Here is a 22,196-nt window from a genome sequence, read left to right as displayed (position 1 = left end):
ATATGCATAAGGAAGTCTGAGGAAGAAAGGTCAGTTGGTTGTTCTGAGCCCTATAGAGAGGAAGGGACAGAACCAGAATTTGAATCTGGAGATGGAACTACAGTTTCCGGTTGTAACTGCTGTGTTCTGTTTTATTTATTTATTTTTTTAAATTTTATTTATTTATCTATCTTTCTTTATTTGTTTATTTTAATTTATTTTTATTTTATTTTTTATTTTATTATTTTTAAAAATTTATTTTATTTTTGTTTTGTTTTATTTTTTATTTATTATTTTGTCTGTTTATTATTTATTATTTATTTATTTTTTAGTATTATATTTTATTTTATTATTTATTTTATTTATCTCCCACACACGTGCAGTGTGGGAGAATGATGTTCCTTCAAGTAGTTTTTCTTTTTCTTTTCAAAAAAACATTTTATTTATTTATTTTGTGGGGGAGGGGCAAAGGGAGAGCAGGAGAGAAATTCAAGCAGACTTCCCCCTGAGCAGAGAGCCCCGCAAAGGGCTTGATCTGAAACCAAGAGTCTACATTCAACAGACTAAGGCACGCACGCATCCCATCGAGTAGTTCTTTTCAAATGCTCTTCCTTATATTGGACTCATGACTGAACTTTGAGCAAGGGGGGTAGAAGAGAGCCCCTTCTACAACTTCTCTGCTTCTCTCCTTCTTTCCTTCCTTCCTTTCTTTCAGCACATTGGTAGGGTGCACCTGTCTGGATCAGGTTCTGTATGCAGGTCCTTGGAGAATGGCAAGGTGACCAGGACAGAGTATGGTCCTCAAGGAAGTCACAGACAAATTTGGGCAAGGTGACCAGGACAGAGTATGGTCATCAAGGAAGTCACAGACAAATTTGGGCAAGGTGACCAGGACAGAGTATGGTCATCAAGGAAGTCACAGACAAATTTGGGCAATGAATAGGGTATCTGTGTAATTTTTCTTTCCAAGCTAGGAATGAAAGAAGACACCATAAATAGTTCTATTGACAACAGACTGTCTTGGACAAACGAGGATGTGTGATTCAGAGATCAGGGATATATGAAAACTGTAATATGAGTTGGGTAATAAATGTTAAAAATAAGGGAGGGTTTAAAGCATTTTAGAACTTGAGAGCTGACTTTCTGTAGTGTGCTGGCGGAGTGATGAATCAGGCAGAAACCATTTAAGCCTGGTTTCCCAAGAGAAGCACACTCTCCAGAACCTTCTATGGGATTTTGTTTGCAGGCGCCTGGTCGGCAGTGCTTCCTGGCTTGTGGTGGATCCTGCAGGAGACAGGAGATGCCAGGAGGCCTGAGATGGGTTGAGGGCCAGGGCTACCCAGGAGGTCGGGACGGGGGTCGGGTCTTTTTACCGTCATGGAGAGATCTTTGCCAAGGTAGGGGTGGAAAAGTCACGGAAATTAGGTGGGCCTATGCAGTAACACAGAATTGTCCTAGTATTTCTGAGGATTTTGCCCAAAGGAAAGGAAAGTAGTAAAAAGGAGGTCAAAATTGGGACCACGCCATCTCTTAAAAAGGATGGGCAGGCTATAAAAGTCTTCCCAGGCTGTTAGTTATTTTGTCTCTCCTGCCGATGATATATATGGCAGCAACAGAATGTTAAGTTACCACTAAAAGCAAAATTTCCCCCAATGTGCTTTAAAGAGACGAGACATGGTGGGCGTTTAGTGTTACTGATTCTTCCTGATGCCATTTTTTTTTTTTTTTAAAAACCAAATTTTCTGTGACTCATAGGAACTCCCATTCTCTCTCTCGACTGTGAGAATATGTGAAACCTTGTGCTCAGCCTGAGAAATGTTCAAGCAAAGACAGCCTTAATGGAAAGCTCAGGGTGGGGAACCCTGTGTTTGGAAGGTGCTCGGTCGTTGTTCCTGAGGGCGGGATGTGCCTGGGGTTGAGGGAGTCGGATGCCCAGGGTTAAGAAGACATTTCCCCACCTGAAACACTTGCAATGGGCCAATGCGTCTTCCTGGGCTCTGCCAGCGCTGAATGCAGCCAGATTATAAGGGCTTTTTTTTTTTGCCGTCTTTCAATTTCTATGAAATGAAGAGGATGAGGCATCCTTTATCTTTGTCTTTTTTTTATATTTTGTTCTTTTCCTTCCTTCCTTCCTTTCTTTCTTTCTTTCTTTCTTTCTTTCTTTCCTTCCTTCCTTCCTTCCTTCCTTCCTTCCTTCCTTCCTTCCTTCCTTTCTTTCTTTCTTTCCTTTCTTTCTTTCTTTCTTTCTTTCTTCTTTTTTTCCTGGATTCTCAATTCAGCTGCATGTCCTTCTTCCTTTGGGTAGGTATATGGTGAATGTCTTTGTATGACACGTCCCTGGATTCTTGACATTTTTCAAAGTGAGTTCATCCAAAGAGCAAGTACTCCCTGGGTCACAACTGTTTCTTAAAGTCCCCCCTTTCGGGGCACCTGGGTGGCTCAGGGGGTTAAGCCTCTGCCTTCGGCTCTGGTCAGGATCTCAGGGGATCTCAGGGTCCTGGGATCGAGTCCCGCATCGGGCTTTCTGCTCAGCAGGGAACCTGCTTCCCTCTCTCTCTCTGCCTGCCTCTCTGCCCACTTGTGACCTCCATCTGGAATAAAAAAAATAAGGTTCCCCCTTTCTGCATGTGATCCTATGAAACCTTAAAGAATTACTTGGTGCCTAAAAACATTTTCAAGGTGTGTGAAGATTTTCACGTGTATGAAGTTGGCTTGTTGTCCGTCAGTACTCATTCTTCCCTTCTTCCTCAGTAACAGAACTCTGGCATGCTCCCCAAGAACAAAGACCACATGTCCCAGCTTCCCTTGTAGCTGAGTGCCGCTGACGCTAGAATGAGAAAAGAAGGGCCAGGTATAACTTGCAGGAAGTATCCCTAAAGGGGAGGTTAGACTTCCAGGTAGAATCTTTAAAGGGTGCACACTCTCCCTTCCTTTATCCTTCCTACCTGCTGGATTGTTGATGTGATGGCTGGCGTTGGGGCAGTTTTTTTGTGTCTGGCTTATTTCACTTAGCAGAATGTCTTTAAGGTTCTTCTATGATACAGCATGTATGAGAATTTCATTCCTCTTTAGACTGAATAACATGCCCTTATGTCTATAGCACATTTGGTTTATCCATTCATCTATTGGTGGGCATTTAGGTTGTTTCTACCTTTTGCCTGTTGTGAATAGGCTGCTGTGAACATTGGTGTACAGGTATCTGTTTGATTCTCTGCTTTTAGAGCTTTTGTGTATAAACCCAGAAGTGGACTCACTAGATCATATGGCAATTCTAGTTTTCGAGGAGCTGCCCACCCTTTCATGATGGCTGTACTATTTTACATTTCCACCAGTATTGCCCAAGTGTTCCATTTTTTTTTTTTTTTTTTACATTCTCACCAATACCTGTGACTTTCTGCTACTTTGACAACAGCCATCCTAATGGGTGTGAAGTGATAACTCAGTGTAATTTGGACTTGCATTTCCCAAATGATGAGTGATGTTGAAGATCTTTTCTTGTGCTTGATGTCCATCTGTATGTATGCTTTGCAGAAATGTCTGTTCAAGTCCTTTGCCAATTTTTAAGTAGGGTTTCTTGTTTTTAAAAGTGACCATTATTATATTTTTAATCAATTTATCTTCTGTCATTTACAAGTGAAATGAACCTTAACTTTGGGAAACTTTAGTGTTCAATTATAAATGTTGTCCACCTAAAATCAGGTCCCTTCTTAGCATCAGTAGGAATAGTAATGGCAAAAATAACAATGATTAGTTTAGCACAGTTTGGGGGATAGAAGACTACTTTGGATGATATTTATACTGAAAGCTGTGTATTGCTGCTTTTCAGATCTCTTGATAAAAGAGAAAAAATTAATAAATGCAGATACAAACTGATTATTTATTTAAAAAATCGTGTAAAAGTGCTCGACTGAGCCTGGTTGACTCTGGCATATGGCAGAAACTATTTTAAGAGCCTGGACCAGGCAGAAGGAAGTGATGGGGAGCTGGATAGGAGAGAAGTGGAGATGGGCAGTGAGGTGCTGTGTACCCCCTGTGAGGGCCTCCCACTACTATGGGAAGGAAACAGCCGGGTTCTTCCTGTTGCCAGATGGGTATGGCCAACTCTGCTATGTTCACTGTCGTCTGGTTACAGACACGTCCCGAGAGGAACACTCTGAGAAGTGGTGGGTGTGCAGGTGGTTACTGGTCAGGGCCACTGTGTGTTTTAATTTACCCCTTCCTCAGTCGTGAGGTCATCATTCAGAGTGATGAGTTTGTGGTTCTGGGTAGCGTATGGGGCTCATCCACAATCGATGGCTCACGTGGTCCCCTAGATGGGAAAAGCTCTGGAGAATTGTTTTTAAATGGCTGACCTCATGCAACCCTTTTATTGACTCTGTGGTCTTTTGTTTCTTTCTGGCATGAGTGTAATTCAGTGTAGAAAAAAATTATAAGTACAGAGAAGCAAAAGGAAGAGGAAAAAAAAAAAAAAGCTCCCTCTGACTTTCCTGGGAGTTAGCCACTATCATTATCTTGTTTTTATATATTTCCAGACCCTACGGTGCATCATTGTAAAAGACATTCATTGAAGAAGCACTGCATCTTCTCCTTGCATAGGAGTGTTACAATACTTAAAAATTCTAAGGGGATCAGGCAAATGACCGAGTCACCTCTTTAAAAAGCTGGAAAAAACTGGCTTCTTAGGAAATGCTGAGTTCTTTTGTGCTCATCATTATAATATTACATACTAAGTGTGGAAATATAGGGGGAGCTGGGTGGCTCAGTGGGTCAAGCATCTGACTCTTGGTTTCAGCTCAGGTCATGATCTCCAGGTTGTGAGATCGAGCCCATGTTGGGCACTATGCTCAGCGGGGAGTCTGAGGATTCTCTCCTTCTCCCTCTTTTTCTCCCCCAACTCATGCTCACTCTCTCTCAAATAAATAAATCAATTTAAAAACAATAAATACAGCAATATTGAATGTAATTCACTAGCTTTCATGTCCTGTGTCACCAGGCGTGTTGCCGAGTGGACATTGTTTTCGATGGTGGGACTTTCTCAAGCAAGGGAACGGTTTGCTGAGTGTGTTCGGTTGCACGCCCCTCAGCAGGGCAGCTGTTCCATGCTCGGCTCTGCACTGAGGCTTTGCCAGCAGTCCACACTGGAAGACCCCATTGTCGTATTACTGGGAATTGGGGCTTGATCGACCCTTTCTGGGTCAGTCCAAAAGCTGGATTCACCCAGCTTTTTCTAGTAGACTTACTGGACGCATTGTTACATTAATGTCTGGACAATTTTATGTCCTTTGTACTGCTTCATAAGAAGCCTTCAAAAACAATTATTTGTTTGTTTGATTTTAGTATGAAATTTGGACATCTGCTTCTGTTGCTGTTCAGTGAATACTATTTCTTGCAAATACTTTTTTTTTGAGCTTTTAGAAACCACTTTGTGTGTAAAATATTGCTTACACTTTCATTGTTTCATTGTTTCACTTGCCAATACATCTTTTCCCATGACATACAGTGTTCACCATCAATTACAGCTACAGAGTGGAGTTCAGTTGTAGGAGGTATCATACTTATAGGTAAAACAAATACAAAATTTTCTCATCTTAATTTCTTCAAAAGCAGCTCCTTTGTCTTCGTTTGGTTTCCTGGGATTGCCACATTCAGAGAAGAGGTGTCTTCTCTTGACCAAAAAGAAGCCATTAGTAAATTAGGGTTGTAAATAAACAATACATATTTTATTTTCGTTATTGAGTTTCAGTGTTAAACTCTACATTTAGAAAGGATGGTACAACTTTAAAAAGATGTAAAAATGGCAAGCCATTAAAATAACTATATGCTTACTTTCCCCCTCATTTTAAAATACATTTTTGGCTTATACTTGACACACTAAATTTTAAATGTCATATACTATGAGGTGACTATACAAGTGCATGACCTCAGTGGCTCATAGTGTGACTTCTGAGCTGGTCTATACCCTGTTCAGAGGGATCGGTCCCCGGAGTACACCTTTGATGTCACAGTGATGTCACATTCTTATAGAAGTTTCCAAACCCTTCTCCCTTGGTGTCCATCTCTCATCCTGGTTGAGGAATGGACATTTTGCCAGTTGGCAGGTGGCCCACGAACCACACTTTGAGCACCAGTGTTGCCGAAGACGTTGGGGTTCACAGTTGACTCAAAATTCAGTCTGTCGGTCAGTGCTTTTATTTAAATGAGGTTCCAAATATTATTCTCATTATTGTGGGCTTTTTGGGGGCTGCTCTGATGAGTTTATCTAAGATGATTCTAAATAGTCACCATAATGCTAACAGGATTAATTCATTCAGTGCAGAATACTCTGCTTTCCACAAAGCAGCTGGTGCAAGAACCGTGCTTTTATTGTAGACCTATTCAAAAGTAAAGTGTTGATGTGAAAACCAATAGAAGTTGGATCTTGAAGCCAACTCTCCAGCGTCGAGCTGACTTAAGACTTCTTTTTTTCCTTTTGGCTTTTTAGAAGCAGTGCCTCACCCATTCTCAAGTTCGAGGTCATGTTTGCTTTGTGTTTTTTGAGCTCCTCATTGAGCACCTTGACAGACAGTTCTTCCTAATGGGATGCGGATTTGACTTCTTCCCCCAGAGAACAAGGCAGTGCATATAAGGAGAGGCCACATGGGTGATATTTAAAATATTAGCAAGTCTTTGAAACTAATGATACAAGCAGAACAAATCACTGTGTTTTTCTTCTCTCTCTCTGTCTGTGTGTCTGTCTCTCTCTCTCTCTCTCTTTTTTTTTTTTGCTTTTGACATCTTTTTTGCTTTTAATCTCAGGCAGAGTGAGATTATGTAGCAGAAGACTCTGTTTTATTTTTCAATATTGCTGAGTTCCTACAAGGTAATTCAAGAGATCACATATCTTTTTTTTTTCTATTTAACCAATTAACAATTTATTTTTATTACTAGCTTCAGGGGTAGAATTAGTGATTCATCAGTTGCATATTACACTGACTGCTCATACCATTAAGTGCCCTCCTTAATGTCCATCCCCCAGTTACCCTATCCCCCAACCAGCTCCCCTCCAGCAACCCTCGGTTTGTTTCCCAGAGTTAAGAGTCTCTTATGGTTTGTCTCCATCTAAGTTTTCATCTTATTTTATTTCTCCTTCCTCTCTATGTTCATCTGTTTTGTTTCTTAAATTTCACACGAGTGAAATTATACAACAATTGTCTTTTTCTGACTGATTTATTTCCCTTAGTGTAATATCCTCGAGTTCTATCCACGTCTTTGAAAATAACATTTCATTTTTGATGGCTAAGTAATACTCCATTGTATCTATGTCTCACATCTTCTTTATCCATTCATCTGTCAGTGGACATCTGGGCTCTTTCCATAGTTTGACTATTGTGGACATTGCTGCTATAAACATTCGGGTTCACATGCCCCTTCAGATCACTACATTTGTATCTTTGGGGTAAATACCCAGTAGTGCAATTGCTAGGTCATAGGGTAGCTCTATTTTCAACTTTTTGTGGAACCTCCATACTGTTTTCCCGAGTGGTTGCACCAGCTTGCATTCCCACCAACAGTGTAGGAGGGTTCCCCTTTCTCCGCATCCTCGCCAGCATCTGTCGTTTCCTGACTTGTTAATTTTAGCCATTCTGACTGGTGTGAGGTGGCATCTCGTTGTGGTTTTGATTTGTATTTCTGGGATGCTGAGTGATGCTGAGCATCTTTTCATGTGTCTGTTGGTCATGTTTTTCAAACCTTCACCTCTAAGAGAGACATTTATATATTTCTCAATTTTTCATTCTTCCCTCATGAACTTCATGAACTTTTTGTTCTTCCTTCGTGAAATTCCTTCATGAAGTAGGGCTGAAAATGAATGTTCTGAATGAAGTAAGTGTTTTCAGAGCATGCCTTTATCTTTAAAGACAACATCTTCGTGCCGTAAGGTGTGCCTAGAGTTTATTTCTGTTCTAAAAACAATCCTCAAAGGACGTAAGTGGGTTGACGTGTGAAATTACTTCTTTCCTGTTTGAGTAGTTTTCATATCACATTGTCTTTTGGGGGCAGTGTAGCAAGAATGTAATGTGAATGTGCATGAATATATATTTTTATTTCATTCATTTGTGGGTTCACTGAGCATTCTCAAAGTAGGTTTTCCATGTGCCATAATTTTTGCTGGATGTTGGATATGAACATAAAAAGACTCTCTCTTTAGAGTGTTCATAGTGCCATTGGGGAGGCAGCCTCATGCCCAGAGATCTCCAGCATGTGGTGATAAGGGCTCTGGTGAGAGTAACTCGTGGGAGCACCTGCTGTATTTCAAGTATTATTCTCAGTGCTTTCCATTTCTTAAAATGTCTGATTGCCACCACAGTGTTGTCAAGCGGGTGCGCCTATTATCGGCATTTTGCAGAGGAAGCCATCTGAGAGGCAGAAGAGTTACGTGGTCCCTGGGGCACACAGCTGGTGAGCGGGGGAGCTGTGATTCAAAGCTATCCAGCGGAGCTGTGCTCCCCACTCCACGTGAGGATGGAGGCGGGCAGGTGCTCTAGGAAGAGCCACTGAAGGGATGTGTCACCGAGATTGCCCAGCGGTCAGGGTTGGCTTCCCAGAGGGACTTGAACACACATTGGTTGTGAAGGGCAAACAGGAATTATCTGGAATGAGTGGGGAGGTGGATTCTGAGCCCTATATGCAAAGCGTGCTTCCGGAGTGCTTGGCACATCCTGGGGACAGCTAGCGGTTCACCAAGGCTGGACCACACTATGATGGAATGGTGGCCAGGGACAACCCAGAAGGTATAAGTGAAGACCTCCGAGTCATGCTGGCGGCTTCACTTGGAACTTTTCTCCAAGGCTTCAAATGCAGCCTGGAGGATAAAGAAACTCAAGTTGCTTTTTTTTTTTTTTTTTTAAATTTTAAAGATTTTATTTATTTATTTGACAAAGATCACAAGTAGGCAGAGAGGCAGGCAGAGAGGGTGGGGTGGGGGGAAGCAGGCTCCCTGCTAAGCAGAGAACCCAATGCAGGGCTTGACTCCAGGACCCTGGGACTACAACCCGAGACAAAGGCAGAGGCTTCAACCCACTGAGCCACCCAGGTGCCCCCTAAGATGCTTTAATCAATGGTTTCACTATTCAAAATGAAACACATCTCAAGAATGTTTTTATTTGATACTTGATGAGTATGACTCTGAGAGCTTTAAAAGTTATTGTAAAAATTTTGCTTTGGGGGGCACCTGGGTGGCTCAGTGGGTTAAGCCGCTGCCTTCGGCTCAGGTCATGATCCCAGGGTCCTGGGATCGAGCCCCGCGTCGGGCTCTCTGCTCAGCCGGAAGCCTGCTTCCTTCTCTCTCTCTCTCTGCCTGCCTCTCTGCCTGCTTGTGATCTCTCTCTCTGTCAAATAAATAAATAAAATCTTTAAAAAAAATTTTTTTGCTTGGGAAGAAATGACTCGTCTGAATGTATTTTATCAAAAGTACAGTGGAGATGCCCTTTAAGGGGTCTGATGGCTGGGCTTAGTGCTGCCCCATTTATTTATGGAGCGACGCTGCTTGGGTGTTGAAGGTAAGGCGCCCAAATGCAGAGATTCATTTCAAATTCAATTCCTCCCAGGCAGGTGAAATTCTATGCCCTAGTCCTATGGTTGCCGTCTGCGCAAAGACATGCATGTACTTCATCTCTGAAAGGGGGTGCCTCAGTGTCTAGGACTTTGATTCTCTGCTCCGGGGATGTAGAAAACAGGCTAAAACATGGAAGAGCCCTATTATGAGGTAACACTGCAGAATGCGTTACTGTCAGGTGACAAAACTCTCAAAAAGGTAGGTTTATGAGGAGACAAGGGTCAGGCGAAGAGCTAAGTGAACTCATCATATCTTGAGTGTGACGAAATTTGCAGAGATAATTTACAAAAGTCTTACATTTGGCTCTTGTTCTCCATGTCTTAATCCAGTCTGCACTGCAAGAGAAATGAATCTTGGTTTCCATTTCCTTTCTGTTTACTTCATTGTGCATATGCGTGTGTGCACCCGTGTGCGTGCGCATGTGTGTGTGTTATTAGCTATTTGACATTGAAAGAGTCCCAAGAAGCCTTTTGCTCAAGAATGGGAGAGCCTCCTTTTCCGGATGTAAACCAGCTTTCAATCTCCTGCATTGATCTGGTTCAAAATGCAAAGAAGAATGCTATTTGTCAAGTTGCATTAGAACATAGAGAGTGAAAAGCCCAGATTTTGGTTAAAATGAGGGTTTATCTGCTGTCATGACTGAGCTGACGGCCTGTGACAGGTGTAGTGGTGCAGTGGATGGTGGCAGTGGATGGTGGTATCTTCCAGGATGAGCCCACCTCTCTTCCTGAACCCTCTGGGGGTGAGTCTGAGCCCTGGAGGCCTCTGGGTCAGGCTGCCTTACAGAGCAGTCCCCTGTTTCCTTGGAGCTTGAAAGCCGTCTCTGCCCTCTGTCCCTTCCTAGGCTTGCGCACGTCGTGAGTAGTGGACTTGATGCCAGCCTGCCGAAGGCCATAGTTGTTCTGGGGTCACCTGCACATTCATGAACCTGACTCTGCTGGCTCATGAACCTCATGGGTATTTGTTGAACTGAGCTGCCACCATGACTCCTGTCAGAACTCTTCTTCAGAGAGGGTTTTCTTGGAAAAACACTCAGGTCGAGTGAGGTGGAGAACCCCAAGCCAAGTCTAGAAGTTTCAGTGGCACACTTGAGCCAGTTCGTGATCTTACCTCGGGCTGACCTTGGAGAGTCATTTGGAACTGTCTTAAGGGTCAGCAGCCTGGAATCTTCAAGGTAGACTCAGCTTGGGTTTTGGACGTCCCTACTAGGGGACTGCTTTCAATCATGCATTAGCCAGCTTTTGCTGCAGTAACAAACAGCCCCCAAAATCTCAGTGCCTCGGGATAGCAAATATTTATTTCTCATTCGGATGTAGCTCTGTTGGGCCCAGCTGGGCTCCATAGGGCTCCATTCTGGGTCCCACACTGGTAAGGCAGCAGGTCTCTGGAGCATGATTTTCTCTTGGCAGTGGGAGGAAGTGTAAGAACAAGCAGAAGCCTGTCGTTCCTCTTCAGGTAGCCACCTGGAACTGGACGTGGTCCCTTTTGCCCACATTCATTGGTCAAAGTGAGGCACGTAGCCATGCTCAAAGCTAAGGGAGAGGCAAGTATACTCTGGGCACTGGAAGGCAAAAGCAAGTCACAAGACCACAAGAACTGCATTATCCTACCAGGGGAGAGAGGGAGTGAAGAGTTGGAACCATAATCCACGGTAATCTGCCTCAGTCAATTTATCACAGAAAAGGGTTTGTCTGTTCCTTGGAGCAACCCCATCCAGCTGATGGCTTCCAGTCCTACCCATGTGCTGATGACTCCCCTTATTTCCATCGCTGACCATCCTCCATCCTCAAATTCTGATATCCAACTGTTGACTTGGCATTTCACTTGGATACTGAGAGTGCATCTTTTTTTTTTTCTTTTAAGATTTTATTTATTTATTTGAGAGAGAGATAAAGAGAGAGAGAGAGAGAGCAAGCACAGGCAGAGGGTGCAGAGGGAGAGGGAGAAGCAAGGTCCCCACTGAGCAGGGAGCCTGATGTGGGGCTCGATCCCGGGACCTCAGGATTGTAACCTGAGCCAAAGACAGATGCTTAGCCAACTGAGCCACCCAGACACCACCCCTCTCAAATGGGCATCTTTAAACTTGTTCCTCCAGTAGTCTGTGCTCTCTTACATTGTGAAAATCCTCAACATCATCCTCAACTCTTCACCCCTGGTGGGGGGGTCAGTGGTGAAGAGCATTAGAGTATGTTTAAGTTCCTTCTCACCAAACAACCTTTGCTTGGTGAGTCTATGTAAATAGCTTTCAAGTGGATTCCACTTTCCAAGCCCTTCAGACCTGTTGTTTCAGGACCAAATTTACTGGGCTGCTGCCCACCCAGCCCCAGCTCTGCAATGGGAAACTTGACTTAGCCTCAGTCTGGTGGGCAGGAAGACCTGCCTTTGGTTAAAATGGGGAGCTGGAGTCCCCATCTGAACCCACATGTTTCTGTCTCCCAAGTCCATGCTTCTTCCTTCCCAAGATGGCATTGATAATACCAGCTGCTTGTGGCATCCTTAAAATATTGATGATGCGCACATTTTAATGGTTTAGAATATCTATTCCTTACATAGGAGACAATGCAGGCTGTGTTTAAAAATCAGTAAGGCCAGCGTTCTCTTTCTTTGGTCATTTTCAGATGGTGACATTGTGCCTTCTGCAGACAGATTGGCTGAAGGGCTACGGAATGCATTGGGGTTCTGTAGCTACAAACCAAAGGCCCATTTGGCCAGCACACATGGGCAGGATAGTTGAATTGGCAGTGGTTTTAGTCCTCAGAGTAATGAGCAGGAACAAAAGAACAATCATAGCTTTTTTGCTGCACAATCTCTCCACCCCCTAAACCAACCCAAGCCCACAACTGACCACATAAAACCAGATCAGACCAAACCGCCAAAGAGCAGAAGATCCTTGCTGAAGACACTGGGTCACACAGAGGGAATATAATACTGATTTATGGATTCTCTTTATCTAACACTTAAAATGCTAATTTACAGAGGGAACACAGCCCAGATACTCTGACAGAGTCCAGCACTTTCGCTTGGCTGGCGTTCTGTGGATTTTCAATGGGCCTCTCACTGTGTATTTTCCCACTCAAGTGTGTAAAGCTTTTTGAGTTGGAATTGCACTAAGCACATTCGAGACTCTTCCAAAGATTACAAACTTTATCAAGTGTCCCCTTTCCTTTTGGGATTGATTCCGGCAATTAGACCATAGCCTACCCATTTTTCTTCCTCTTTTGTTTTTGGCGGTGTTCTCATAATAACTGTGATGAATTGTATCTCAGGATAAAATTAATGCTCCCAGTACTGGAAAGTGATGGCAATGATGCTACTTTAAGCCAGAATACCATAAATTCATGGGTAAAAGAGTGTGCTGAGATGGGACAATAGCTTGACTAGCTAATTTATGAAGCCATAAGGCTGATAATAAATTGTGGTCCTATAAACTCTGTCAGGCAATGTAGATTGAAATATAATAGATTCATCTGGGCCTCCTGAGCTATCCCCATTAGCTAGAATCTCAGAAAAGTGTTGCTCTTTGGTTTCCGCCAATCTCAGATCTCAGGCACCATTTCCCGCCCCCATGTGACCATGGGTCACAATTTTCATGAGCTCAGAGGCCAGGTAGTGAAGTAGGCTAAGATTGCAGTGCGATTAAGTGGGAGAGGGACCCGGAGGAAGGAGGAGAGAATGAAGAAATGCCACATCTTGGGAAAAGTTCATTTGTAAGTGCCAAAGGCTCTTCTTTGGATCTCTGGACACCAGGAGGTGGGCCACAGTTCTTGATCCCTTCAGCTTAGGAAGCTAGAGTCCTTGAAATACTTTCAACTCTGTGTCTGGGCTGCCTGGGAAGTGAGGAAGGAACTGGGTCCGTGGGTCAAGTCCATCACTGATGCCTTCAGCAGAAGTGGAAGGCAACAGATCACAGAGCCTGAGTTTGATTTGATTTAGAAGATCTGGTCAACCCAGTGGTCTTCCCACTTAATGCAGCTTTGCATGACCCTGGTCGAATTACATCTTAATAGTATAGGGTCCTTTGCAGTTCTTTCTTCAGAGACTATCTTTGATTTATTAAAGATACCTAAATTTTCAGAGCTGGGTTTGACTCTCTAAAACACAGTTAGACTGGCTTAATTGTCCTAGCCCCCTGGCGGGAGGGTAAGTATGATCCTATTCTCATTTGATAGTTGTGAAATGGAGGCAAAAATTTATAACCTGGCCAGTGTCATGCTGCTGCTGACAGAGAGGAGCTGGAACCCGTTTCAGTTGATTAACCCAACTTCATCTCCATGGACTCTGTTTTCTCAGGAGAAGACAATGCTGGGGGTCTTGAGTCTCCTCTTGCTGTGGAGGAGAAGGTGCTGTTTTCCTGTGCTGGTGATAGCACAGTGACATCACCAACAGGCCATTGCCTTTTGGTGGAAGAATCTTTTGAAGGGATCAGGATAATTCATTTTATTGTTATGTTTTAAAAACTGTTTGTTCATTTTTCTTTCTTTTCCTTTTTTTTTTTTTTTTGGTCCCTAAATGAGGGAACTTGCTTGTTCTTGTCCACCTTATAGTTATGTAGATTTAAAATGTCACCAAATAAGCCTCTTGCTTTTGGGGCCGAAGAATGTCTGTTAGTTTCAATCTTATCTCTGTTGCCTGTGTTACTTTTTCATCGTCAGTTGCAGTTTTAAGGGACATGCATGGTTCTACCAGGGCATGATTCTGATGTTTGCTGCCTCCGTCCCTACCTTCTCCTGAACGCATCTGTTTCTTCACAGATCATCTTTCTGCCCTGCTGTTGCAAAGGCTGAAAGATAACTTCCACCACTCAAAGACCCCAACGGGGGAGTGTCTTACTTCCAGCTTCTGGTTGGAGCTGGGCTATTGCAGTGGATTCTGCTCATCTCCGCCATGTGGCTTTGCTTTGATTTTCTGTGTTCTTTTCCATTCTAGTCCAACTAGTGGTTTTCTAGAACCCTCTATCCCTGTCCTCTCGTACTGACAAGTAAGTGAAGGTTGTAAGTGGCATTCGGACCCTCAGTCCCTCTTCCCTTTACTCTTCTAGCCATGGCTCCCGCTGACTCATTGCCGCCAGCTGCACCCCCCCCCCCCCCCGCCTGCAGCTAGCTGGGAGGGTGTCCACAAAGGGTACAGGAAGGGCCTGCCTTTCTTGCCATCGCCACCCTGCTGAGGACAGGGGTTTCTCCTGGGACTGCCTCAGCAGTGGACTCTCAGCAAACTCTAGGAAGCCACAACAACAAACGGTCTCAGGTTGAATCTGAACACAGGATTCCGCATCTTTACAATGAACTGGGAATGATGCTGAGCTGTCGGAAATCTCCACATCACCTACGTGAAATACAAGATTTCCCGGTGACTCAAGTCGTTATGTGCAATAGAGATAGATACAGGGACGCCTGGGGGGCTCCGTCGGTGAAGCATCTGCCTTTGGCTCAGGTCAAGATTTCAGGGTCCTGGGATCGAGCCCCACGTTGGGCTCCCTGTTCAGTGGAGAGTCTGCGTCTCCTTCTGTCTGTGCTCCTCCAGCTTGTGTTCTCTCTGTTGAATAAGTAAATAGTATCTTAAAAAAAAAAAAAAAAAAAAGAAAAAAGAAATGTGTGAGGTGCACCTGGCTGGCTCAGTCAGTGGAACATGTAACTCTTAATATTGGGGTCATGAGTTCGAGCCCCACCTTGAGTGTAGAGATTCCTTATATTTATTTATAAATATTATTTATAAGGAATAATTATTTATATTTATATATAAATTTATATATAAATATATATAAGGAATATTATTTATAAGGAATATATTTATTTATAAATAAATATATAATTTTATAAATTCTTTTAAAATAAATAAATTATTTAGAATAATTTTTAAATTTAAATTAAATTTAAAATAAATAAATATGTAATTGTATAATTTCTTTAAAAAAATGAGTGCAGGATTTGCACCATCTCTGTTTCTTGTTCTGTGAACATTGTCAGGAGGGGAACTGGTGTGGAAGGAGTGAAATCGTGTGCCTGCTGCATTTATTTGTTCTTTTATTAAAAATCTGTCAGGAGGGGCACCCGGGCGGCTCTTTTGGTTGAGCATCAGCTTCAGCTCAGGCCGTGATCCCACAGTCCTGGGATTGTGTCCGCATTAGGTTCCCTGCTCCAGCGGAGCCTGCTTCTCCCTCTACCTCTGCCTATCTTTCACTCTGTCTCTTGCGAATGAATAAACAAAATCTTAAAAAAAAATCTGTCAGGAACATTGAAAATGAAGGCTGGGTATTTTTTTTTTCAAAGGAAGATCTAAACTTATCAAACAAAATGTTCCCCTGAATGTCAGCCACAGGCGATTGTGTGTGAGGATTCTCCAGCGTGGGATGGTCATCTGTCCTTCCCCTTCCGTCTGGGGTCTGAGGGGAGGCTGAGCGTGGGCCAGTTTGTGGAACCCTCCTTGAACATCTGTGCCAGTTTGGCTGTGGCTGGAGGAAGGGCTGGAAAACGAAGTGGGTTCCATGCCAGTGGCATGGTGGCCCATGTTTTCCCATGAGCAACTCTTTCCAGAGGGATTTCTCACGAAACCTCTGTGTTTCAGACATGTTTATGGGACCACTGAATCTTAGAATTGGAAGAACTTGAGGTCACGTCTGCCATAAATTCATGAATTTACCACTACCCAGCAGCGTTGTTAATGTGAATGCGTCATCCCAGGTTGGAATCAGCACTCATTGGTGGGGTTTGGAGAAGCAGAATGCGACCTGGTGCCTTAGGTCTTTTTGCTGGAAGTTGAGGTAGCTGGGTTCATGCAGTGCTGTCTCTCTCAATATATCCTGATGCACATTTGCTGAGAGGAACATCTCATGCCTTCCTTTGGGGATCTTCAGGGAGATTCCTGGTGCTCTGAGTTGTGGCATTTTTAGAATCCTTTGGTGACAAGGAAGTTTCAGAAATCAAAGGCGAACTATATTTGAAATGAGAGTCACTTCTGTTAACTGAGCAGCATGTTGGGCTGTGTTTCCTCAAGGGGGCCCTTACTGTATTAATGAGGGCAGGGGGACAGGCTCCTGGGACTACTGTGATGGCTGATGGTATGTAGCAACTTGACTGGGTCACAGGGTGTCCAGAAACATGGTCAGACATGACTTTGGGTCTGTGAGGGTTCCTAAATGAAAGGAACATTTGAGTCGGTAGATTGAGTAAAGTGTGCTGCTCTCATAATGAGGGTGGGCCTCATCCTATCAGTTGAAGGCCTGAATAGAACAACAAGCTCGACCCTTCAGTGAGTAAGAGGAAACTTCTCCGTCTTGACTGCCATGAGCTCGGACATGAATCTTTCTTGGCCTTCAGACTTTAATTGAGACATCAACTTCTTTTGGGTTTCAAGGTTGTCAACTTTTGGGCTGGAACTTCATGCTGCTGGCTCTCCTGGTTTGCCAGGTTGCTGACTGCAGATCTTAGGACTTCTTGGTCTCCATAATTGTGTGAGCCCATTTCTTATAACCCGCATGCATGTGCACTCAGCCTGGGTCTCTGGAAGAGCCTGACGAACACATCTCTTCTAGGCTGGACGTTTCCTGAGCAGACTTAAGCTCACATCTTTCTGGACTCTCCTCCACTGCCATCCAATTCAGCAGACATTGATTGACCACCTCAGACATTGATGGTCCCACCTCAGTTTGTTTTCATCACAAACCTTTGCTTTCTAAGTCCCAGTTCAAATTTATGCCCAACTGTTAGGAGATGGAAATAGCTCAGTGCCTTCATAATCAATCATTCATCCATTCACTGAATACCGTTGGTGCCTACTATGTGCCAGGCATCATGCCACACACAGGAGCCGTGTGCATGTGGCCACGATGCTCAAGCCAGTGGTGAGCTGTTGCTAGTTCTTTCCAGCTCATGAGAGCTGGCTGTAGGTACATCTTTGTAGGTACAAATCCCCTTGCTGGGCAGAGATGTAATCTCTGCCTTAGTAAATACACAAATATCCTTGCTGATATATCTGTCACTTCTGACATGTGCTTATTCATCAATGGCAGAAGGGCTGGACCGCCTCAGTGCCCCCCACCAGAGAGAAAGCCTGTCCAGTGACATCTCAGTGGTGGCTGGAGGCTGGCCACGGTGAGATCCCTCGCACCATGGAAACTGGGAGTCGCTACAAACTGGGGCTTTTTTTTCAAAGAAAGAACGCTTTCCCAGAACAGCGCTGCCTTAACCTTCCATCCTAATAATCAGCCATCGTTTGGCACAGGAGTTATTATTTCATATTGTAATTTATATATATATATATATGTATATATATATATATACATATATATATATATATTTCCTTATCTGGCTTTCTACATGCTGGGTGCTTTACAGACCTTGCCTTGGTGTTTCTGCAGTGACCTCCGAGGTGGTTGCTGTTCACAAGGAAACCCAGGCTTGGGGACGTCATGAGCATCACCGAGGTCGATGAGCAGTATCTGTTGGAGCCAGAGTTGGAACCTGTTGTGCCTTCAGGGCCCAGAACCTCACTCTCCATGCGCTACTGTCTTTTGAACAGGGGCCTTCCCCACACACGGTGCCTTCACCTAAGGCAATAGGAACCAGGACACTCGGAGGCTCTGTGACAAGTCCATTGGGATGTTTTGCTCAGATCATCCTTATATTCAGCCAGATAGTCTAGCACCTCTCGATTTTATCTGCATGACTGGCATTTTGTCCATTGATGAGGTGGTGGCAGGTGTGTGGGGAGTACTGATGCTGCCAGCTAAACTCTATGAGTTGCTTTAGTGATAAAATTGAGTGCATACACACGGTTTCTTGGGTCTCTCAGCTTCTGGTTGTGCTGGGGAATTCCAGGTGTGGAAATCCCCTTGCTGGGCAGAGATGTAATCTCTGCCTTAGTAAATACACAAATATGCTTGCTGATATGTCTGTCACCTCTGACATGTGCTTATTCATCAATGGCAGAAGGGCTGGACCACCTCAGTGCCCCCCACCAGAGAGAAAGCCTGTCCCAGAAATCTTAGCAACCTGGAGGACCAGATGAGTGCCTTTGGCTAGGCTGGTTCCCCAAACCAAGAGACCCTCTGCTGATGCCAAGCTGAGCATACTCTGTGTTTTCTCTCCAACTTTCTGGTTGGCCTGTCTTCCCCAGAGTGCATGTCTTACATAAGGAGCGACATGGAAGGGAACAATCCTGGGCCAGGGCTCAACGGTGTCGTTCCTCATGGACCCAGAACCTTCTAGCTGCCGCTCTGCCACCTTCGTAGGTGGTTTCATCCATGTGACTCCGAGATGGCTGCCCACCTGCAGCCTCTCATCTGATTTTGATGCAAGAAGGAGGATGTCCCCAAGGACAAGCAAAGCTTCTTTTGGAGGCTGACACTTTCCCAGAAATCCAGAGTAGATGCCTGCCTCCATCTTCTTGGCCAATGCTTCCATGTTTATATGCCACGTCTCTCTGTGGACCCAGAGAATGGGTCAGATTTGCTTCTTCTACATACAAGTTGTGCTGTATTACTTTGGGGAGAAGGGAAGGTGCTAGAAAGGAAGCTGGGACTTGGGCTCTGAGTGTAGGCATTTCTAACTGGTCCTCTTCCACTGCTTCTAAAACCAGAGGGAAGAAAAAGCCTCAGGGATTTTCTGAGGGAGAGTTCATTCAGTTTCCTCATCTCTCTGATGAGCAGACTGGGATGATCTCCAAAGTCCCGAGTGCCTCTGAAGCCCATGGTTCTGTGTTTCTAAAACAGCTTGACTCAGAGGGCGGAACACCAGTGATGAAGATACCAGGGTTCGGAGTTGACCTTGTGTCCTGAGGAAGATTGCTCCGCGGGGCTGAGGGAGGGCTGGCCATGTCGGTGAGCCCAAGCCTGTTGCTTGGGGTCCCCAAGATGGGGTCCCTATCTTGGTAGAACTTTCCTCTGCTTTTGGGGAGCCAACTGCACATATAGAGTCCTTTCTTTGCCATTTTGATGAGCAGGGAGGTAGCAGCTTCAGGGTGCTTTCTCCCTCTCACTGGTTCAGCCAGGACAGCTGTCTGTCCGCTCTTGTGGCTGTTGGCAGGACTGGACTGGAGAAGGAGAACAAAGTGATCCTCGCGAGCTGCTCTGCACAGTGAACAGGAGGAGAACCAGTGTACGGGTGTACTACCTGCTGGCGTTTGCTGATGTCAAAGCTTTGGGGACAGTGCTCCTTGGGGGAGGATTCTTTCATTCTCAGGAAACCAACAAGGAAGCCACAGCAAATTGGGAAGGAAGGAAGGAGACTTGTGCTTTTCATTGTTGTGGAATGTGGCCACGTGGCATGCTTTGCTGAGTGGCTCCCAAGCGATGAATTAATGCAGCAGCTCTGATGACAGCAAGACCATCGGATTTCCTATTCTAGTCACTGCATCAGCAAGAGACAGAAAAGCAGTTGCTTACACTAATTTTTATTTTGGAAACTAAATCTGACCAAAGGCCAGTGCCTTTTTCTTAAACCCATGGCAGTTAAATGACTTGGTTTCATTTGAGTTTACTAAACAGTCTTAGGTAAGGTGATTGGTGTCCAGGGCTCTCCTGGACGGACACATCCAGACAGGGTTCCTGTGACACCAGTCTTACCGTGTGCTTGAAGGGCTGTTGATGAGACAGAGGTGGTGTTTATGCGGCTAAGAGCCAGCAAACAAAGGAGGATGAATTAGGACTTCCAGGGCTGAACTATCAGCATGTTCTTAAAGGTTACCTGCTGCCTAGAAATGTCCCCCAAATTAACTATCAATAGATGCTATGTTTCCTTTCCTCATCTGTTTATTCATGAGGATTTAAATAATTTGATTAAAATGGAAGATGAAAAAAGGCAAAGACCATTTTCAAAAGGGACAAATAGGGCTTAGTAAGTGCAGATGCTCTTAGTGAAAATGGAATCTTCCCATTACACATCATTTTAGCCTTTTAAAAAAAATAGACATATCACATGGGGCACCTGGGTGGCTCAGTTGGTTAAGCGTCTGTCTTTGGCTCAGTTCATGATCTCAGGGTCCTGGGATTGGTCCTGGGATGGAGCCCTGCATCAGGCTCCCTGCTTGATCAGGACTCTACTTCTCCCTCTGCCTCTCCCCTCCCCACGCTTGTGGTCTCTCTCTTTCTCAAATAAATAAATAAAATTTTTAATTAAAAAATGAAAAATAGGCATATTACAGAGAAGCCATCATATATAATGATGTAAACTAGAAAATATTTTTAAACCAAATAAAATATCAAATTTTTACTAATATGCTTTAATCAGAAAGCTACTGCTATTATTTTATTTCTAAAAAAAGAAAAGGAATCCAGATCGATCACATTTGCATAAAACTATTTTTGAGGAAGCTTTTCAGATCCTATTTAAATAGTATTTTAAACTTTTCCAAGCATTTTATGACTATAATTTTGTAAAATGGGATTCTTGGTGTGCAAGACATCGCTGGGGCTTCAGGACATCTCGTATGTTCTTTCCTTGGCTGGCTTTTGCTAAAGTGCTGGAAATGTCACCCACATTTTTCCTCCTATTTATGAACTAGAGTACATATAACTTCCTTGGGAAAAATGATTTAAAATGTCTCTGACTAAATTTAGTTTATTTAAAAATCAAAGCCATTAACATTTTGACTCAGGAAAAGAGGAACAGCATAGAATCTGTTTTTTTTTTTTTTTTTTCCCCCCTGCCTAGCACGGTTTCATACACCTGGAAATAAAAGCGCCCCCTCCCCCTTCTGTTTTGTCTTAGACTTTCATCATCCAGTTGACAGACATCTGTTACTTGCTTGTCACGTGCTGGACCCTGTCCTGGGTGCTGGGGATGTAGCAGTGAGCAAAGCAGACTGAGGTTCCTGCCCTTGGGAGCTCCCATTCCCCTCTGGGGGGTAGAGGAGAAAGTCAAACAATAGAAAAAACTGGAAATGCCCCACCGAGGGGGAAGCAAGTGCTAAGGAGAAGAATAAAGCCAGGTCAGCGGATGGAGAATGTTGGGGGTGAGATTCTTACGGCGTAAGTGAGAATCGTATGGCGTCTTATGATAGGGGTGCCCTTTTCGAGGAAGCCTGTGGGAGGTGAGGCAAGGTACCAGCTATCTGGGGGAAGAAGATTCCAGACGGAGGGAGCAACCTGTGCCTCTCAAATTTGCAGAGCAGTGAGGAGCCAGTGTGGGCAGAGGGGAGATGAGGTCGGGGAACTGGGGGGCCCATCACAAAGGCACAAAGGGGGCTGACGGGCCACTGGGGGAACAGGGTCAAATCTGGTTGTTCATCGATGTGAGATGGGAGGCCGGGAGCGAGGGCTTTGAGCGGCCGCAGGGAGGTGAGAGCCTGGATGTTTTCACGAGGTCAGGGTGCTTGCAGCGGGGACAGTGCCGTCCAGGGCTGGGGCAGGGCTGCAGGACGCCATGAGGGGGTGGTCCTGATGACATGGGATTGTGGCCTGGAGCGGGGAGGCTGCCCTCGGAGTGCGGGGTGGCAGGGTACGCAGTGTTCTGGATGGGTCTGCACGGATGGCAGGAGGGGGCAGAGGACAAGGATGAAGCCGGTGCTTTGGGGGTGAGTACCGTCCCTGACCTTGGTGGGGGAGACCAGGGAGGAGGAGGCGCTGCAGGGGGGGAACAGTGATGAAGAATCTCTTTCACTTGAGTGCCCTTGCCCTGGAGCTCCCCTCCTT

The 22,196-nt window shown here is 44.5% G+C and overlaps 1 protein-coding gene across 4 annotated transcripts in view; it reads left to right on the top strand.

The window, feature by feature from the left end:
* The window catches only part of ERG (ETS transcription factor ERG), a 240,559-nt gene that overhangs the window by 25,383 nt on the left and 192,980 nt on the right, over nt 1-22,196 (top strand). The window lies entirely within an intron of this gene.

This window comes from Mustela erminea, chromosome 1, assembly GCF_009829155.1.
Source record: "Mustela erminea isolate mMusErm1 chromosome 1, mMusErm1.Pri, whole genome shotgun sequence".
Taxonomy (NCBI): Eukaryota; Metazoa; Chordata; class Mammalia; order Carnivora; family Mustelidae; genus Mustela; species Mustela erminea.
Note: the sequence above shows the minus strand (reverse complement) of the source record. Positions and strands in the feature narration are given on the sequence as shown.